The sequence below is a fragment of the Hyla sarda genome, chromosome 4 (assembly GCF_029499605.1).
Source record: "Hyla sarda isolate aHylSar1 chromosome 4, aHylSar1.hap1, whole genome shotgun sequence".
Lineage (NCBI taxonomy): Eukaryota > Metazoa > Chordata > Amphibia > Anura > Hylidae > Hyla > Hyla sarda.
In genome coordinates, this window is record NC_079192.1 from 410,657,687 (window position 1) to 410,673,585 (window position 15,899).

Sequence of the window (15,899 nt, forward strand, 5' to 3'; positions counted from 1 at the left end):
TGCCAGTTCTCAACAGCACAACAAGTGGCGGGGAGTAGTAGTGCAAGTAAAACAAAACGGGGATGTAGAAACCATTTCAATACTGTAGGAGGGGTGGACGGGTTTACTTATCATGACAGATGTGATTTTTTCTTTTTATCAACTGTTAAATGTAATGTTGACTTATTGACAATACTAGTACATGATACCCACACTAGTAGAACAGGACAGAAAAAACTCTATATTAAGACATATCTTTTTACTGATATAGCTTAAAGGGGTACTCCGATGCCCCATCATTCGGAACATTTTGTTCCGAACACTGGCTGCTGGCGGCGGGGGTTGTGATGTCAGGACCAAGCACCTAGTGATGTCACACCACACCCCCTCAATGCAAATCTATGGGAGATCTTGTGGGGGCGCGGTGTGACATCACGAGGGGCGTGGTCGTGACATCACGATCCCCGCCACCGGCACCCAGCATTCTAAACCAACTCTGGGTGCTGCACAGAGATTTGGGGATAAAATGTCTAGGGGCGGGGTACCCCTTTAAACAAAAGATAAACAAACAATTCCTCTAAATTGGCAGATAAAGCTACAAAACACCAGAATATGCATAAAATAATGGTCAATACTCCCAGTGGGTGTAAAAACAATAAAGCTTGATAGATAAAAAAATATATATGTCAAGGCGGCATTCTGACTCCCAAGTGATCCCTGTCACCTTCAAATTTTATATCCCGACGTGTTTCACCCCCACAAAGACAATAGCAGGTTTCATCAGGGGATTTGAACAGGATTATGCATAAAGATCTCATAAATATCCAAAAATATCACTCTGATACCCTCTGGTTTTGATGAAAGGGGCTGTTGCAAGAAGTGATAATAGCCTTACTGAGTATTGCGGTTATTATCATACCCTGCTATCCGTGTGAGTGGTCCTATTCAGGACTAAATGGACCCTCAAATGCAAAACTTTAATAAAACAAAGGGATGTATAAAAAGCGAGTGATAGCTATAATGGTAGAAAAGCCGAATGAGAGTCTGTTATACAAACAACTTCTCAAAGGCAACAATGGCAGCTTTAAGCGGTGGGTGAGACATAAATGAAATGCACAGCGAGCACGTATATATGATAGTAGAAATTATTCATCTTTCTGCATTCAGATCTGACTTCAATGAAATTATTTGTACGGCTAAGGTTATAAATGAACAAAGACTAGAGGAGGCGTAAAATGGCTTATAAGATCAGAAAAACACACAGCTGCTTTATATACAAAACAAGAATAAGGGATGAATCTGCCCCCACTTATATCAGGATGAGTAATGTATGTACACAGTGACCCCACCAGCAGAATAGTGAGTGCAGCTCTGGAGTATAATACAGGATATAACTCAGGATCAGTACAGGATAAGTAATGTAATGTATGTACACAGTGACCTCACCAGCAGAATAGTGAGTGCAGATCTGGAGTATAATACAGGATATAACTCAGGATCAGTATAGGATAAGTAATGTAATGTATGTACACAGTGACCTCACCAGCAGAATAGTGAGTACAGCTCTGGAGTATAATACAGGATATAACTCAGGATCAGTACAGGATCAGTAATGTAATGTATGTACACAGTGACCTCACCAGCAGAATAGTGAGTACAGCTCTGGAGTATAATACAGGATATAACTCAGGATCAGTACAGGATAAGTAATGTAATGTATGTACACAGTGACCTCACCAGCAGAATAGTGAGTACAGCTCTGAGGTATAATACAGGATATAACTCAGGATCAGTATAGGATAAGTAATGTAATGTATGTACACAGTGACCTCACCAGCAGAATAGTCAGTACAGCTCTGGAGTATAATACAGGATATAACTCAGGATCAGTATAGGATAAGTAATGTAATGTATGTACACAGTGACCCCACCAGCAGAATAGTGAGTACAGCTCTGGAGTATAATACAGGATATAACTCAGGATCAGTACAGGATAAGTAATGTAATGTATGTACACAGTGATCTCACCAGCAGAATAGTGAGTGCAGATCTGGAGTATTATACAGGATATAACTCAGGATCAGTATAGGATAAGTAATGTAATGTATGTACACAGTGACCTCACCAGCAGAATAGTGAGTACAGCTCTGGGGTATAATACAGGATATAACTCAGGATCAGTACAGGATAAGTAATGTAATGTATGTACACAGTGATCTCACCAGCAGAATAGTGAGTGCAGATCTGGAGTATAATACAGGATATAACTCAGGATCAGTACAGGATAAGTAATGTAATGTATGTACACAGTGACCCCACTAGCAGAATAGTGAGTACAGCTCTGGAGTATAATACAGGATATAACTCAGGATCAGTACAGGATAAGTAATGTAATGTATGTATACAGTGACCTCACCAGCAGAGTAGTGAGTACAGCTCTGGAGTATAATACAGGATATAACTCAGGATCAGTACAGGATCAGTAATGTAATGTATATACACAGTGACCCCACCAGCAGAATAGTGAGTACAGCTCTGGAGTATAATGCAGGATATAACTCAGGATCAGTACAGGATAAATAATGTAATATATGTACACAGTGACCTCACCAGCAGAATAGTGAGTACAGCTCTGGAGTATAATACAGGATATAACTCAGGATCAGTTTGTAGCTTGTCTCTAGTAGGTAAGGCTGCGTAACCAGGATTGACCTTTATTAATGTGTTTTCTTAACCGGGGAACTCCTTTAAGTTCAGCCATTAATGGAAATGCTCTTTAATTTTTAATAATTAACCTAGGTTCTTCTTCCAATGATCAGCGCTCAGAACAAGGACGGAAAATAGATGAAATATTTGCAAACAGAAGTTATTGTTCCTCATGCGCCAAGGTGGCGAGGGTCAACTTCACAAGTGTGCAAGAAGAAAGCCTAAAGAGTGAAGAAGGCAGAACAAAGACAGATAAGGAGACAGGAGAAAAGTGAATTTACCCTGACGTTACATAACAAACACAGCATGACAGCGAATCTGTTCCAATCTCATTTACAGCCGCCTGTATAATTGAAGGTGACAGGAGAGGTCAAAACAAAGCAAACAGGGGTGATAAAAATGAACCGTATCGGTGGAATGACCGAATGTGTCGTTTTATGATCACATATGATACACTGGAATACTAACCGCTAAATAGCCTATTATGGAAGCTTTCGGCCATAAACCCGGCATGTCAGTGGGGACGAATAAAAGTATGTGGACCGGCCTTGTCCATCCATCATGTAGTTGAAAAATCCTGCAAGGAAAGATTGCAAACTCCAGAAATATGGCCGGAGGAAGGGCAAGTCATTTACCGCCACGGTAAGACCTATAAAAATACACCAATGTGTAAGATTATACCTACTATAATACTGTTCCTATATACAAGAATATACCTACTATAATACTGCTCCTATATACAAAAATATAACTACTATAATACTGCTCCTATATACAAGAATATACCTACTATAATACTGCTCCTATATACAAAAATATAACTACTATAATACTGCTCCTATATACAAGAATATAACTACTATAATACTGCTCCTATATACAAGAATATATCTACTATAATACTGCTCCTATATACAAGAATATAACTACTATAATACTGTGTCATATATACAAGAATATAACTACTATAATACTGTGTCCTATATACAAGAATATAACTACTATAATATTGCTCCTATATACAAGAATATAACTACTATAATACTGCTCCTATATACAAGAATATAACTACTATAATACTGCTCCTATATACAAGAATATAACTACTATAATACTGCCCCTATATACAAGAATATAACTACTATAATACTGCTCCTATATACAAGAATATAACTACTATAATACTGCTCCTATATACAAGAATATAACTACTATAATACTGTGTCCTATATACAAGAATATAACTACTATAATACTGCTCCTATATACAAGAATATAACTACTATAATACTACTCCTATATACAAGAATATAACTACTATAATACTGCTCCTATATACAAGAATATAACTAATATAATACTGCTCCTATATACAAGAATATAACTACTATAATACTGCTCCTATATACAAGAATATAACTACCATAATACTGCTCCTATATACAAGAATATAATTACTGTAATACTGCTCCTATATACAAGAATATAACTACTATAATACTGCGTCCTATATACAAGAATATAACTACTATAATACTGTTCCTATATACAAGAATATACCTACTATAATACTGCTCCTATATACAAAAATATAACTACTATAATACTGCTCCTATATACAAGAATATAACTACTATAATACTGCGTCCTATATACAAGAATATAACTACTATAATACTGCCTCCTATATACAAGAATATAACTACTATAATACTGTCTCCTATATACAAGAATATAACTACTATAATACTGCTCCTATATACAAGAATATAACTACTATAATACTGCTCCTATATACAAGAATATAACTACTATAATACTGCTCCTATATACAAGAATATAACTACTATAATACTGCTCCTATATACAAGAATATAACTACTATAATACTGCTCCTATATACAAGAATATAACTACTATAATACTGCTCCTATATACAAGAATATAACTACTATAATACTGCTCCTATATACAAGAATATAACTACTACAATACTGCTCCTTTATACAAGAATATAACTACTATAATACTGCCTCCTATATACAAGAATATAACTACTATAATACTGCTCCTATATACAAGAATATAACTACTATAATACTGCTCCTATATACAAGAATATAACTACTATAATACTGCCTCCTATATACAAGAATATAACTACTATTATACTGCTCCTATATACAAGAATATAACTACTATAATACTGCCTCCTATATACAAGAATATAACTACTATAGCACTGCCTTCTTTTATTTTCCTCCATGCTTTACACTCCATCTCTGCTTGCTGACATTGGCTGCTGTGTACAGGCAGATTTGAAGAATTTTTTTTTTTTACAAGTATAACCCTGAGACCGGGACGCCACGCCATTTATTATATTTATCTGCTATCTTGACGATTGAGGATACCACGGTCCGTCCCGAGAGAGAGCGAGAATGGCGTAATGATTGATGTAATCGCTGATGAGATGATTCCCCCCCTGTTCATACGGCCACAAGGAGAAGACGCCAAGAGCTATAAATATACACGGTGCAGCAGGTAAACAGTGGGTGATACGGGACGCGGCTACATCCCAAGATCCTTGACGGAAAATTTTACCTAATAAGTCTTTACATGGTACAAGTGCAACGGAAACTACAGCAATCTGCGGGGGGGGGGGATTATATATATATATATATATATATATATATGTTACAGTTAAAACTAGTTTTTAGTTAAAGGGGTTATCCAGGAAAATGTTTCACTTTTTTTAATTAAAGTATATTAGAGATATGTTGTAGTACTTAAGTATCACAACATATTAATTTTTTTTATTTCATGACAGTGCCCATTTAATCCTTTCAGTACTTAAGAGCTGCTGAAGTTGAGTTGTTCTTTTGTGTCTAAGTGATCTCTGATGACACCTGTCTCGGGAACTGTCCAGAGTAGAAGCAAATCCCCATAGCAAACCTCTTCTACTCTGTGCAGTTCCCGAGACAAGCAGAGATGTCAGCAGAGAGCACTGTTGCCAGACAGAAAATAACAACTCAACTTCAGCAGCTGATAGTTATTGGAAGGATTAAGATTTTTTAATAGCAGTAATTTACAAATCTGTTTAACTTTCTGAAGCCAGTTAATATAAAAAATAAAAAAATAAAGTTTTTTCCTGGAATACCCCTTTAAAACTAGTTTTCCCTAGTGAAAACTAGTTTTGACTAAATGCCTTTGTAAAAACTAGAATTGACTGCTTTTCCCCAGTGAAAACTAGTTTTGACTAAATGCCTTTGTAAAAACTAGAATTGACTGCTTTTCCCCAGTGAAAACTAGTTTTGACTGAACATCTTTGTGAAAACTAGAATTGAATGCTTTTTCCTAGTTAAAACCAGTTTTTACTAAACTCCTTTGTTGAAACACCAATTTTTACTAAATGCCTTCTTACAAACTAGAATATTTACTGAATGTCTTCGTACAAACTAGAATCTACTGCTAATCAATAACCGAATGTCAATTGAAACTGGTTTAAGGTAGAGAAAACTAGTTTTAGCAAACTGATCCAGTTCAAACTGTTTTCACAGAGGTCAAAGTTCATCTAGCTCACACGTGGTGCTTAAGAATGATTCTTATTGGTTGTGCGACGTCGCCTGACTCGTGGTGGGTTGACCACGTCGCTTCTACATACCCGTGTACCCCTCTGCTAAGCACGCTCATGCGGGTTGACCACGCTGCCTCCCCATGACCACGTACCCCCTCCGCTAAGCACGCTGGTGCGGGCTGACCACATCGCCCTTGCATACCCGAGTACACCTCCGTTAAACACCAAAACAAAACTTTTGATATGCTTTACATCTTGGCAGAACAATAGTTTTTCTAATATACTTCTTTGAGAAAAATTCACATTTTATTAAAGAAATCTGTATTTGCAAATCGTGTCACTAGGGGTCCCCACACCTCCTGGGGCACTGACGAGTCCCGCAGCAGCATCAGCTTGTCCACCAGTCACGGACTAGAGATGGTTGATGGACAAAGCTGCGGAGGGGACTAGCGTTCTGCTGTGCTCGCTCCCGGCCTGTCACTTTGCCTGGGGGAGTGCGCAGCTGCCAGGAGCGAGCGTACATGAATTTACAGCATCAGTGCTAGGAGCCTCTGAGGATCGCATCACAAGACCAGGAGTTCATAAACTTTCATGGAGCTTTACTTTAAGGGACACCATTATATTTTTATGTAAATGTTTCTACTTTGCTACTGTTTACTTTTTTACTTTTTCTTTCTTTTCTGTGGTGGCAAAGTTCGGCACAGGAGGGAAACAGGGTTTTGCCTAGGGTGGCAAAAATCCTAGGAGGGAAACAGCCCTGGAGTTATGTATGCTGGAGAGAGGGGGTGGTGGAAATTGCTGCCTGCTTTGGAGAAACTGATGCCTACAATGGGGGAGCTGCTGCCTCCTATGAGGGACGTTCTGCCTGCTATGGGGGAACTGCTACCAACTATGAGGGAACGGTTGCCTACTATAGGGGGTCTTCTTCAGCCTACCTAATGTGGGGGACATCTGCTAGATACCTAATCTGGGGGACTTCTGCTGCCTACCTAAAGTGGGGAGCTATCTACTACCTACAAGCTGTTATGGAGACTAACTACCAAGCTAATAGGGGGGCTACCTACTACCTACATAGCTTATATGAGGGTTTTCATTTATGGGACAGCTATCTGGGGGATTTACTTTTACATTCATTATGTTTTGTTTTTAATATAAAAAAAAAAGCCCTTCCCTAATAAAAACTGAAAACTAGATTTATTTGGCATAACTATCTCTCTTCCAAGTAGAGAATTTCAAATCTACAAAAATGCAAAAAAAAATGCAAAAAAAAAAACACTGCATGTATCAACAAAATTTACTACTAATATAAGGTACAATATGTCACAAAAAAAACTACCTAAAGCAAAAAAATAAAAACCTGTCAATTCTGGTTTTCACAAAGGCATAAATGCTGCGATCACGCAGATGTCTGCCATTAACCCCTCAGATGCCATGATCAATACAGCCATGATCAATACCGATCCGATCATCCAGAACGGCAGATGGAGGGGAGGTCCCCTCACCTGCCTCTGCTGCCTTCCGTGGGTCTTCTGCTCTGGTCTGAGATCGAGCAGACCAGAGCAGAAGATGACCGATAACACTGATCAGTGCTATGCCCTATGCATAGCACTGAACAGTATTAGCAATAGAATGATTGCTATAAATAGTCCCCTATCAGGACTATTAAAGTGTAAAAATATAAAAAAGTAAAAAAAAAATTTTTAAATACCCTCCCCCAATAAAAATTTTATTTGTCCCATTTTCCCCATTTCACCCCCCAAAAAATGTAATAAACATATTTGGTATCACCGTGTGCATAAATATCCAAACTATTAAAATATAATGTTAATGATAACGTACGGTGAACTGCGTGAACGTAAAAAAAATATAACATTTTTTATAACATTTTATTCCCAAAAAAATTCCTCTAATACGACTACAAAATGGATAGTAACAATTTGGGAATTAGAAAATATATCGAATGATGCTTTGGTTGTGAATGGAGTCTACTACAGGATTTAATTCTAGATCAGTTTAGTATATTAATTTACGAGAAAGCTGGATAATACAGACGACACGACCGAATACAGATGACACCGACCTAATACAGACGACACCGACCTAATACAGACGACACCGACCAAATACAGACGACACCGACCTAATACAGACGACACCGAACAAATACAGACGACACCGACCTAATACAGACAACACCGACCTAATACAGATGACACCGACCAAATACAGACAACACCGACTTAATACAGACGACACCGACCTAATACAGACGACACCGACCTAATACAGACAACACCGACCTAATACAGACAACACCGACCTAATACAGACGACACCGACCTAATACAGACGACACCCACCTAATACAGACGACACCGACCTAATACAGATGACACCGACCTAATACAGACAACACCGACCTAATACAGATGACACCGACCAAATACAGACAACACCGACTTAATACAGACGACACCGACCTAATACAGACGACACCGACCTAATACAGACGACACCGACCTAATACAGACAACACCGACCTAATACAGACGACACCGACCTAATACAGACGACACCCACCTAATACAGACGACACCGACCTAATACAGACGACACCCACCTAATACAGACGACACCCACCTAATACAGACGACACCGACCTAATACAGACAACACCGACCTAATACAGACGACACCCACCTAATACAGACAACACCCACCTAATACAGACGACACCGACCTAATACAGACGACACCGACCTAATACAGACGACACCGACCTAATACAGACGACACCCACCTAATACAGACGACACCGACCTAATACAGACGACACCGACCTAATACAGATGACACCGACCTAATACAGACGACACCGACCTAATACAGACGACACCGACCTAATACAAACGACACTGACCGAATACAGACGACACCAACCGAATACAGACTACACCGACCGAATACAGACGACACCGACGTAATACAGACGACACCGACCTAATACAGACGACACCGACCTAATACAGATGACAGCAACCTAATACCGACTCCTTTAGAGGTCCTATGGAATTGCAAAAATCTGGACAGTTATGAGCAGTGTTTGCAAACACCCCTTATATGGTCCAGTTTGCAGGATTTCCAGGTCCAAATCAGGACATGGTAGGGCAGCGGGCCCTGGGTACAGGTGCCAAGGGCTCCTACCACTTTATCTGAGGGGTACCTGAGTGAGCACTCCCATTCTAGACCAATTCTGTATGATTGTTTTTGTATGCATTTCCATACTATGCCATGTCATCTACCTTGTTTTGTATGATCTTGGCTCATGTCCCCTGATGAACCCTGCAGTCTTTTAGATAGAAACACGTCAGGATGTGTCTTTTAAGTAATTATTTCCAGTAGTCAACACGAACAAGCAGACCTTGGTATTTGTCTTTATTCTGCATGATACTTTAATGCATCTCCTTACAATGCCTCGTCATCTACCTTGTTTTATCTGTCTTGTATGATCTTGTCTTACGACCCCTGATGAAGCCCAATTGTTTGAAGAGAAACATGTCAGAATATAGCTTTGAAATAACATAAAATCATTTCCTGGGTCACAATTGTCTGACATTTTCTAAATTAGAACCCCTCAGTGTGTATCGGACACTATCTTTTGCGCACAATCGTGGCGCCATTGTTATAATTCATGTTCTACTGGCAGAATTTTTCCTACGTTATATACTTCTTCGGTTTATCTTCTTTTTCAGTTCTGTTAGATTGTCAAGGTGCAGGGGCCTAACAGGAGACTTTGCTTTGACCCAGGACCAGGGACGTGCACAGACATTTTGAGGGGAAGGGGCTCAAGTAGAAAAAAATGCGCACTTCTCATTGTTTAAAAAAAATAGAAAAGTTTGTAAAAACCTTACATATGGTAACACAACACAATTTCTGAGATAAGGGACCTCCGGCTGTCATGTCAGCTGAATGGGACCAGCATGCCTCCACAGAGGTCCCAATCAGTAGGGGCATCATAGGGCAGATGCATTAAAAGGGCAGGAGCTCAAGCCCCCTTTTGAGTCTATGTGTGCGCGTCCCTGCCCAGGACCACTAACTAAACCTGGGAAAGCTGAGTAGCCACCGATATCAACTTCATGACCGCCCCCACTTCTTTTTAGGGTTCCAGGAAGGTTGCGGGAGCCAAATGGCAGCCAAATTAGATGCCACTTAGATCCCAGATACGGATTGGCCCTTATTTTGTTGTTCTGGCCCTTTTTTTCCCATGGCATTTACTAATTTACTCCGCTTTTGGAAACTTTATACATTATTATATTAAAGGGGTACTCCGCTGCTCAGCGTTTGGAACAAACTGTTCCGAACGCTGGAGCCGGGAGCTTGTGAAGTCATAGCCCCACCCCCTCATGATGTCACACCCCACCCCCTCAATTCAAGACTTGCATTGAAGGGGTGGGGTGTGACATCATAGCCCCGCCCCCTCGTAGACTTGCATTGTGGGTCCAGGAGCTCGTGACGTCATAGCCCTGCCCCCTCATGATGTAACGCCCCGCCCCCTCAATGCAAGTCTATGGGAGGGGGCGTGACGGCCATCACGCCCCCTCCCATAGACTTGCATTGAAGGGGTGGGGCGTGACATTATAGCCCCGCCCCCTCGTAGACTTGCATTGTGGGGTCGGGAGCTCGTGACGTCATAGCCCTGCCCCCTCATGATGTCATGCCCCGCCCCCTCAATGCAAGTCTATGGGGGGGGGGGGGGCGTGACGGCTGTCACGCCCCCTCCCATAGACTTGCATTGAAGGGGTGGGGTGTGACATCATATTCCCCGCCCCCTCCTAAACTTGCATTGTGGGTGCGGGAGCTCATGACGTCATAGCCCTGCCCCCTCATGACATCACGCCCCGCCCCCCTCAATGCTAGTCTATGGGAGGGGGGCGTGACAGCAGGGTGTGACGTCATGAGGGGGCGGGGCTATGATGTCACGAGCTCCCGGCTCCAACGTTCGGAACAGTCTGTTCCAAACGCTGTCGCACATTTAGAATTTACACAGAATTTAGGCGCAAAAAGAGTCGTAATGCTGTTAGTAAATGAGGGCCATTATGTGTAATGCTGTCTGTGTCGCCTTTTGACCGTTTACTGTAGAAGGTCTTTCTGGACGGAGCCTTCTCCCCTATAGCGCCCTGGTTGGTGCCCCCCCTATCCACATGAAAGGACGCCGTCTGTTCCTATTCTGAGGGAACTGGAGACATATGCGCCTCTGAAATATACATAGGGAGATTACAGAAGGGAAACAGACAAAAATCCGCTGAGGAGCCCGGGCCCGGCGCTGACTGCCCCCCCCATGACTCACTCCTTGTCACATCTCATCACTCCGCTTCAATGGCGCTATCTGGCGTACCAGGCACTTGGGACTTAAAGAAGCCACAGTGCAGAAGTCTGGCACATCGCACACACGGTGCCAGTGAATTCCCTCCCAATGCCAAGATGCCTCCTCGGGATCCTCAGGGGGCTCTCGGTGCGAGGCCACATCAGTCCTCGCCTCAAGGGCCCCCGCGGGTCTATCACCAGGATAAAGCAAAGATGTCACCGCAGGAAGATTCTGGATGGGTATCCCAGGGGGTGCCCGCTAACAATGGTGGTCTACGGAGGGGGCATAAAACATATGGGGGACGTCAGGAGAAGGCAGCATCACTGGGATCTGTAATGGGGCGTACAGACGTAGCAGAGCTGAGTTTGTCACAACTGGAGTCGTTTTTCAGAATCCTCTCTGGCTTATTGTTGTACTCAGCAGTCTGCATTCACAATTACATTACGGGTGCCGGAGTGGGGCAAACCGGGCGCTCCCGTACCCCGGCCGGACCAGCGCTGAACTCCATTTACTTTAATGAGCCGACCGGAGTCAAACGGTGACTCCGGTCGGCTCATTTTTGACCCGTATCCGGTTTTGTGACCGGACCTAAAACGGTAGTACACAGCAGGAAACAGTTCAGCGCTTGTCTGGCAGGGGTACGGGAGCGCCCGGTTTGCCCCTCCCCCAACCGGATCTGGCACCCGTAATGTAAAAACGAAGTGTGAATGCAGCATTAGGCTGCATTCACATCTCATTTTTGCAATACGGTTCCTGTATGAGGGTTTTTGTTAAAAAACGTATGTCTCAAAACCGACCCGTATACAACCGTGTACAACCGTATATACCTCTATACAGTTTTAAACCATATACGGTTTCAAAACGGATGTCCGATAGCATACGGTTTAATACGCTTTTTGGAAAAAAAACGGATACGGTTTTATGTTTGTCCTTAATTAAATAAAGTTCTTCTTGTTCTATTTTTGGGAAGAACTTTCGGCGTGCACTGCGCATGTGCAAACTGCAAAACCGCGTTGTGCAAACCGGATGGAACTGTACGCACATACGGTTCAGTACGGTTCCCATTGACTCCCATTTTTTTTAAATGTATACAGGTTGTATCCGGGTTTTTTTTAACCCGGACATAAAAACGTAGTAGACTACGGTTTTGTGTACAGGAAAAATACGGGTAAAATCGTAAATGGTGCAAAACGTACACAACCGGATGCTACGTTTGGCATACGGTTTGCAATACGGTTCCATATGTTTTTTACACCGAAACCGGATAAGGAAACCGTTTTGCAAAAACGAGATGTGAATGCAGCCTAAGCAGAGCTGCAGTATAAAGCAGTATTACTCCCTTAGCCCCTCCCCTTTTCTCCATGTACCACCCACTTCCTACTGAGCTTGTGGTTATATCCAGTACTCAATTTGCATAGCTGCAGTGTAAAGCATGGTGGAGAATCAGGGGAACTGCTCTTGAGCCTTCCCTTAAAGGGGTACTCCGCTACTCAGCATTTGGAACAAACTGTTCCGAACGCTGGAGCGGGGAGCTCTTGAAATCATAGCCCCATCCCCTCATGACGTCACACCCCGCCCCCTCAATGCAAGTCTATGGGAGGGGGCGTGACAGCCGTCACGCCCCCTCCCATAGACTTGCATTGAGGGGGCGGGGCGTGACATCATGAAGGGGTGGGGCTATGACTTCACGAGGTTCTGGCGCCAGCTCCAGCGTTCGGAACAGTTTGTTCCAAACACTGAGCAGCGGAGTACCCTTTTAAAGGGGTACTCCGGTGAAAACTATTTTTTCCATATCAACGAGCTCCAGAAAGTTAAACAGATTTGTAAATGACTTCTATTAAAAATATTAATCCTATCAGTACTTATCAACCTCTGAAGTTCAGTTGTTCTTTCCAGGGTCTGACCACAGTGCTCTCTGCTGACACCTCTGTCTGTCTCAGGAACTGTCCAAAGCAGGATAGGTTTGCTATGGGGATTTAGCTCCTACTCTGGACAGTTCCTGAGACAGACAGAGGTGTCAGCAGAGAGAAAAAAACAAAAGAACAACTCAATTTCAGCAGCTGATAAGTACTGGAAGGATTAAAAGGGTACTCCGGTAGACAACAATTTTTTTCAAATCAACTGGTGCCAGAAAGTTATACAGATCTGTAAATTACTTCTATTAAAAAATCTTAATCCTTTCAGTACCTATGAGCTGCTGAAGTTGAGTTGCTCTTTTCTGTCTAAGGCTGGGTTCACATCACGTTTTCTCCTATACGGGAGCACATTCGGCAGGGGAGAGCTAAAATCTCGTGCTCCCGTATGCCTTTCTATGCGCTCCCGTATGTAATTCATTTCAAAGAGCCGGCCTGAGTGAAACGTTCGGTCCGGTCGGCTCATTTTTGCGCCGCATGCACTTTTACAACCAGACCGAAAACCATGGTTGACCACGGTTTTAGGCCAGGGGAAAAAGCGCATAGAGCACGAAAATGAGCTGAACCGAACGTTTCACTCCGGCCGGCTCATTGAAATGAATTACATACAGGAGCACGAGATTTTAGCTCCCCCCTGCCGTATGCGCTCCCGTATGGGAGAAAACCTGATGTGAACCCAGCCTTAAAGGGGTACTTCGCCCCTAGACATCTTATCCCCTATCCAAAGGATAGGGGATAAGATGTCAGATCGCCGCGGTCCCGCTGCTGGGGAGCCCCGGGATCCCCGCTGCGGCACTGCGCTATCATTAGAGCACAGAGCAAGTTCGCTCTGTGTGTAATGACGGGCGATACAGGGGACGGAGCAGCGTGACGTCATGGCTCCGCCCCTCGTGATGTCACGGCCCGCCCCTTTCAATACAAGTCTATGGGAGGGGGCACGGCGGTCGTCACTCCCCCTGCCATAGACTTGCATTAAGGGGACGGGCCGTGATGTCACGAGGGGCGGAGCCATGACGTCACGCTGCTCCGTCCCCTGTATCGCCCGTCATTACGCACAGAGCGAACTCGCTCTGTGCTGTAATGATAGCGTAGTGCCGCAGCGCCGATCCCGGGGCTCCCCAGCAGCGGGACCGCGGCGATCTGACATTTTATCCCCTATCCTTTGGATAGGAGATAAGATGCCAGGGGCGGAGTACCCCTTTAAGTGCTCTCTGATGACACCTGTCTCGGGAGCTGTCCAGGGTAGAAGAAAATCCCCATAGCAAACCTCTTCTACTCTGTGCAGTTCCCGGGACAAGCAGAGATGTCAGCAGAGAGCACTGTTGCCAGACAGAAAAGAACAACTCAACTTCAGCAGCTGATAATTATTGGAAGGATTAATATTTTTTAGTAGAAGTAATTTACAAATCTGTTTAACTTTCTGGAGCCAGTTGATATACATTTTTTTTCTCCTGGAATACCCCTTTAAGTCTTCCACTCGAGTCATGTTTGGCTTTTGTCTGTACACCTCCATACACTCATGCCCTGCTGAGCTTGTGCTCATACACGGCCGTCAATGTGAACAAGCAGAGCAGCAGTGTAAAGCATGGTGGGAAAAAAAACCTCAATAATGTAAATATAAACTTCTGAGCCTTTTAAAGGGGTATTCCAGGAAAAAAAACGTATATATATATTTTTTTTTGTATCAACTGGTTTGAGAAAGTTAAACCGATTTGTAAATTACTGGCAACAGTGCTCTCTGCTGACACCTCTGTCTGTCTCGGGAACTGCACAGAGTAGAAGAGGTTTGCTATGGGGATTTGCTTCTACTCTTGTCAGTTCCCGAGACAGGTGTCATCAGAGAGCACTTAGACAGAAAAGAACAACTCAACTTCAGCAGCTCATAAGTACTGAAAGGATTAAGATTTTTTAAATAGAAGTAATTAACCCCTTTAATGCTGTCAGTCTCTTAAAATTGCAGAGAGACATAGAATTAGAGAAACGATTTCTTTTATTTCTTTATTGAATTTAAAAATAAAATGCTATTTAAGGTGGAATTCCCCTTTAAATATCAGTATATTTTTTATGCTGAGGATTAAGCTGCCATTTCACTCACTCTTATCCTCCAGCCGAATACATAAGCTGTCGAGAGAGGGCAGCCCAAGGGCTTACTGTATATTTATGGAGATCTTTTTCCATTTAAGGTGGAAATGGCGTTTAAGGTGGAATTTCTTTTTAAGGTGGAATATTTCTGTTCAAGGGGGAATTCCTCCTTCATAATGTATTGTTTGTGTCTCGCTATCGTTTTACTCGGTTAAAAATAACGCAGATATTTCTATTGTTTAACTTTTTTTTTTACAGATGCCACCACAGGGACGGCTAA

The 15,899-nt window shown here is 42.5% G+C and overlaps 1 protein-coding gene across 3 annotated transcripts in view; it reads right to left on the minus strand.

The window, feature by feature from the left end:
- The window catches only part of LARGE1 (LARGE xylosyl- and glucuronyltransferase 1), a 410,766-nt gene that overhangs the window by 364,201 nt on the left and 30,666 nt on the right, over nt 1-15,899 (minus strand). The window contains exon 2 of one of the 3 annotated variants that reach the window (XM_056517632.1): nt 3,154-3,334. The exons of the other annotated variants lie outside the window; for them this stretch is intronic. The gene's annotated coding sequence lies outside the window, so the exon portion shown is untranslated. The remainder of the gene's footprint in view (nt 1-3,153; nt 3,335-15,899) is intronic. 3 annotated transcript variants of the gene reach the window in all.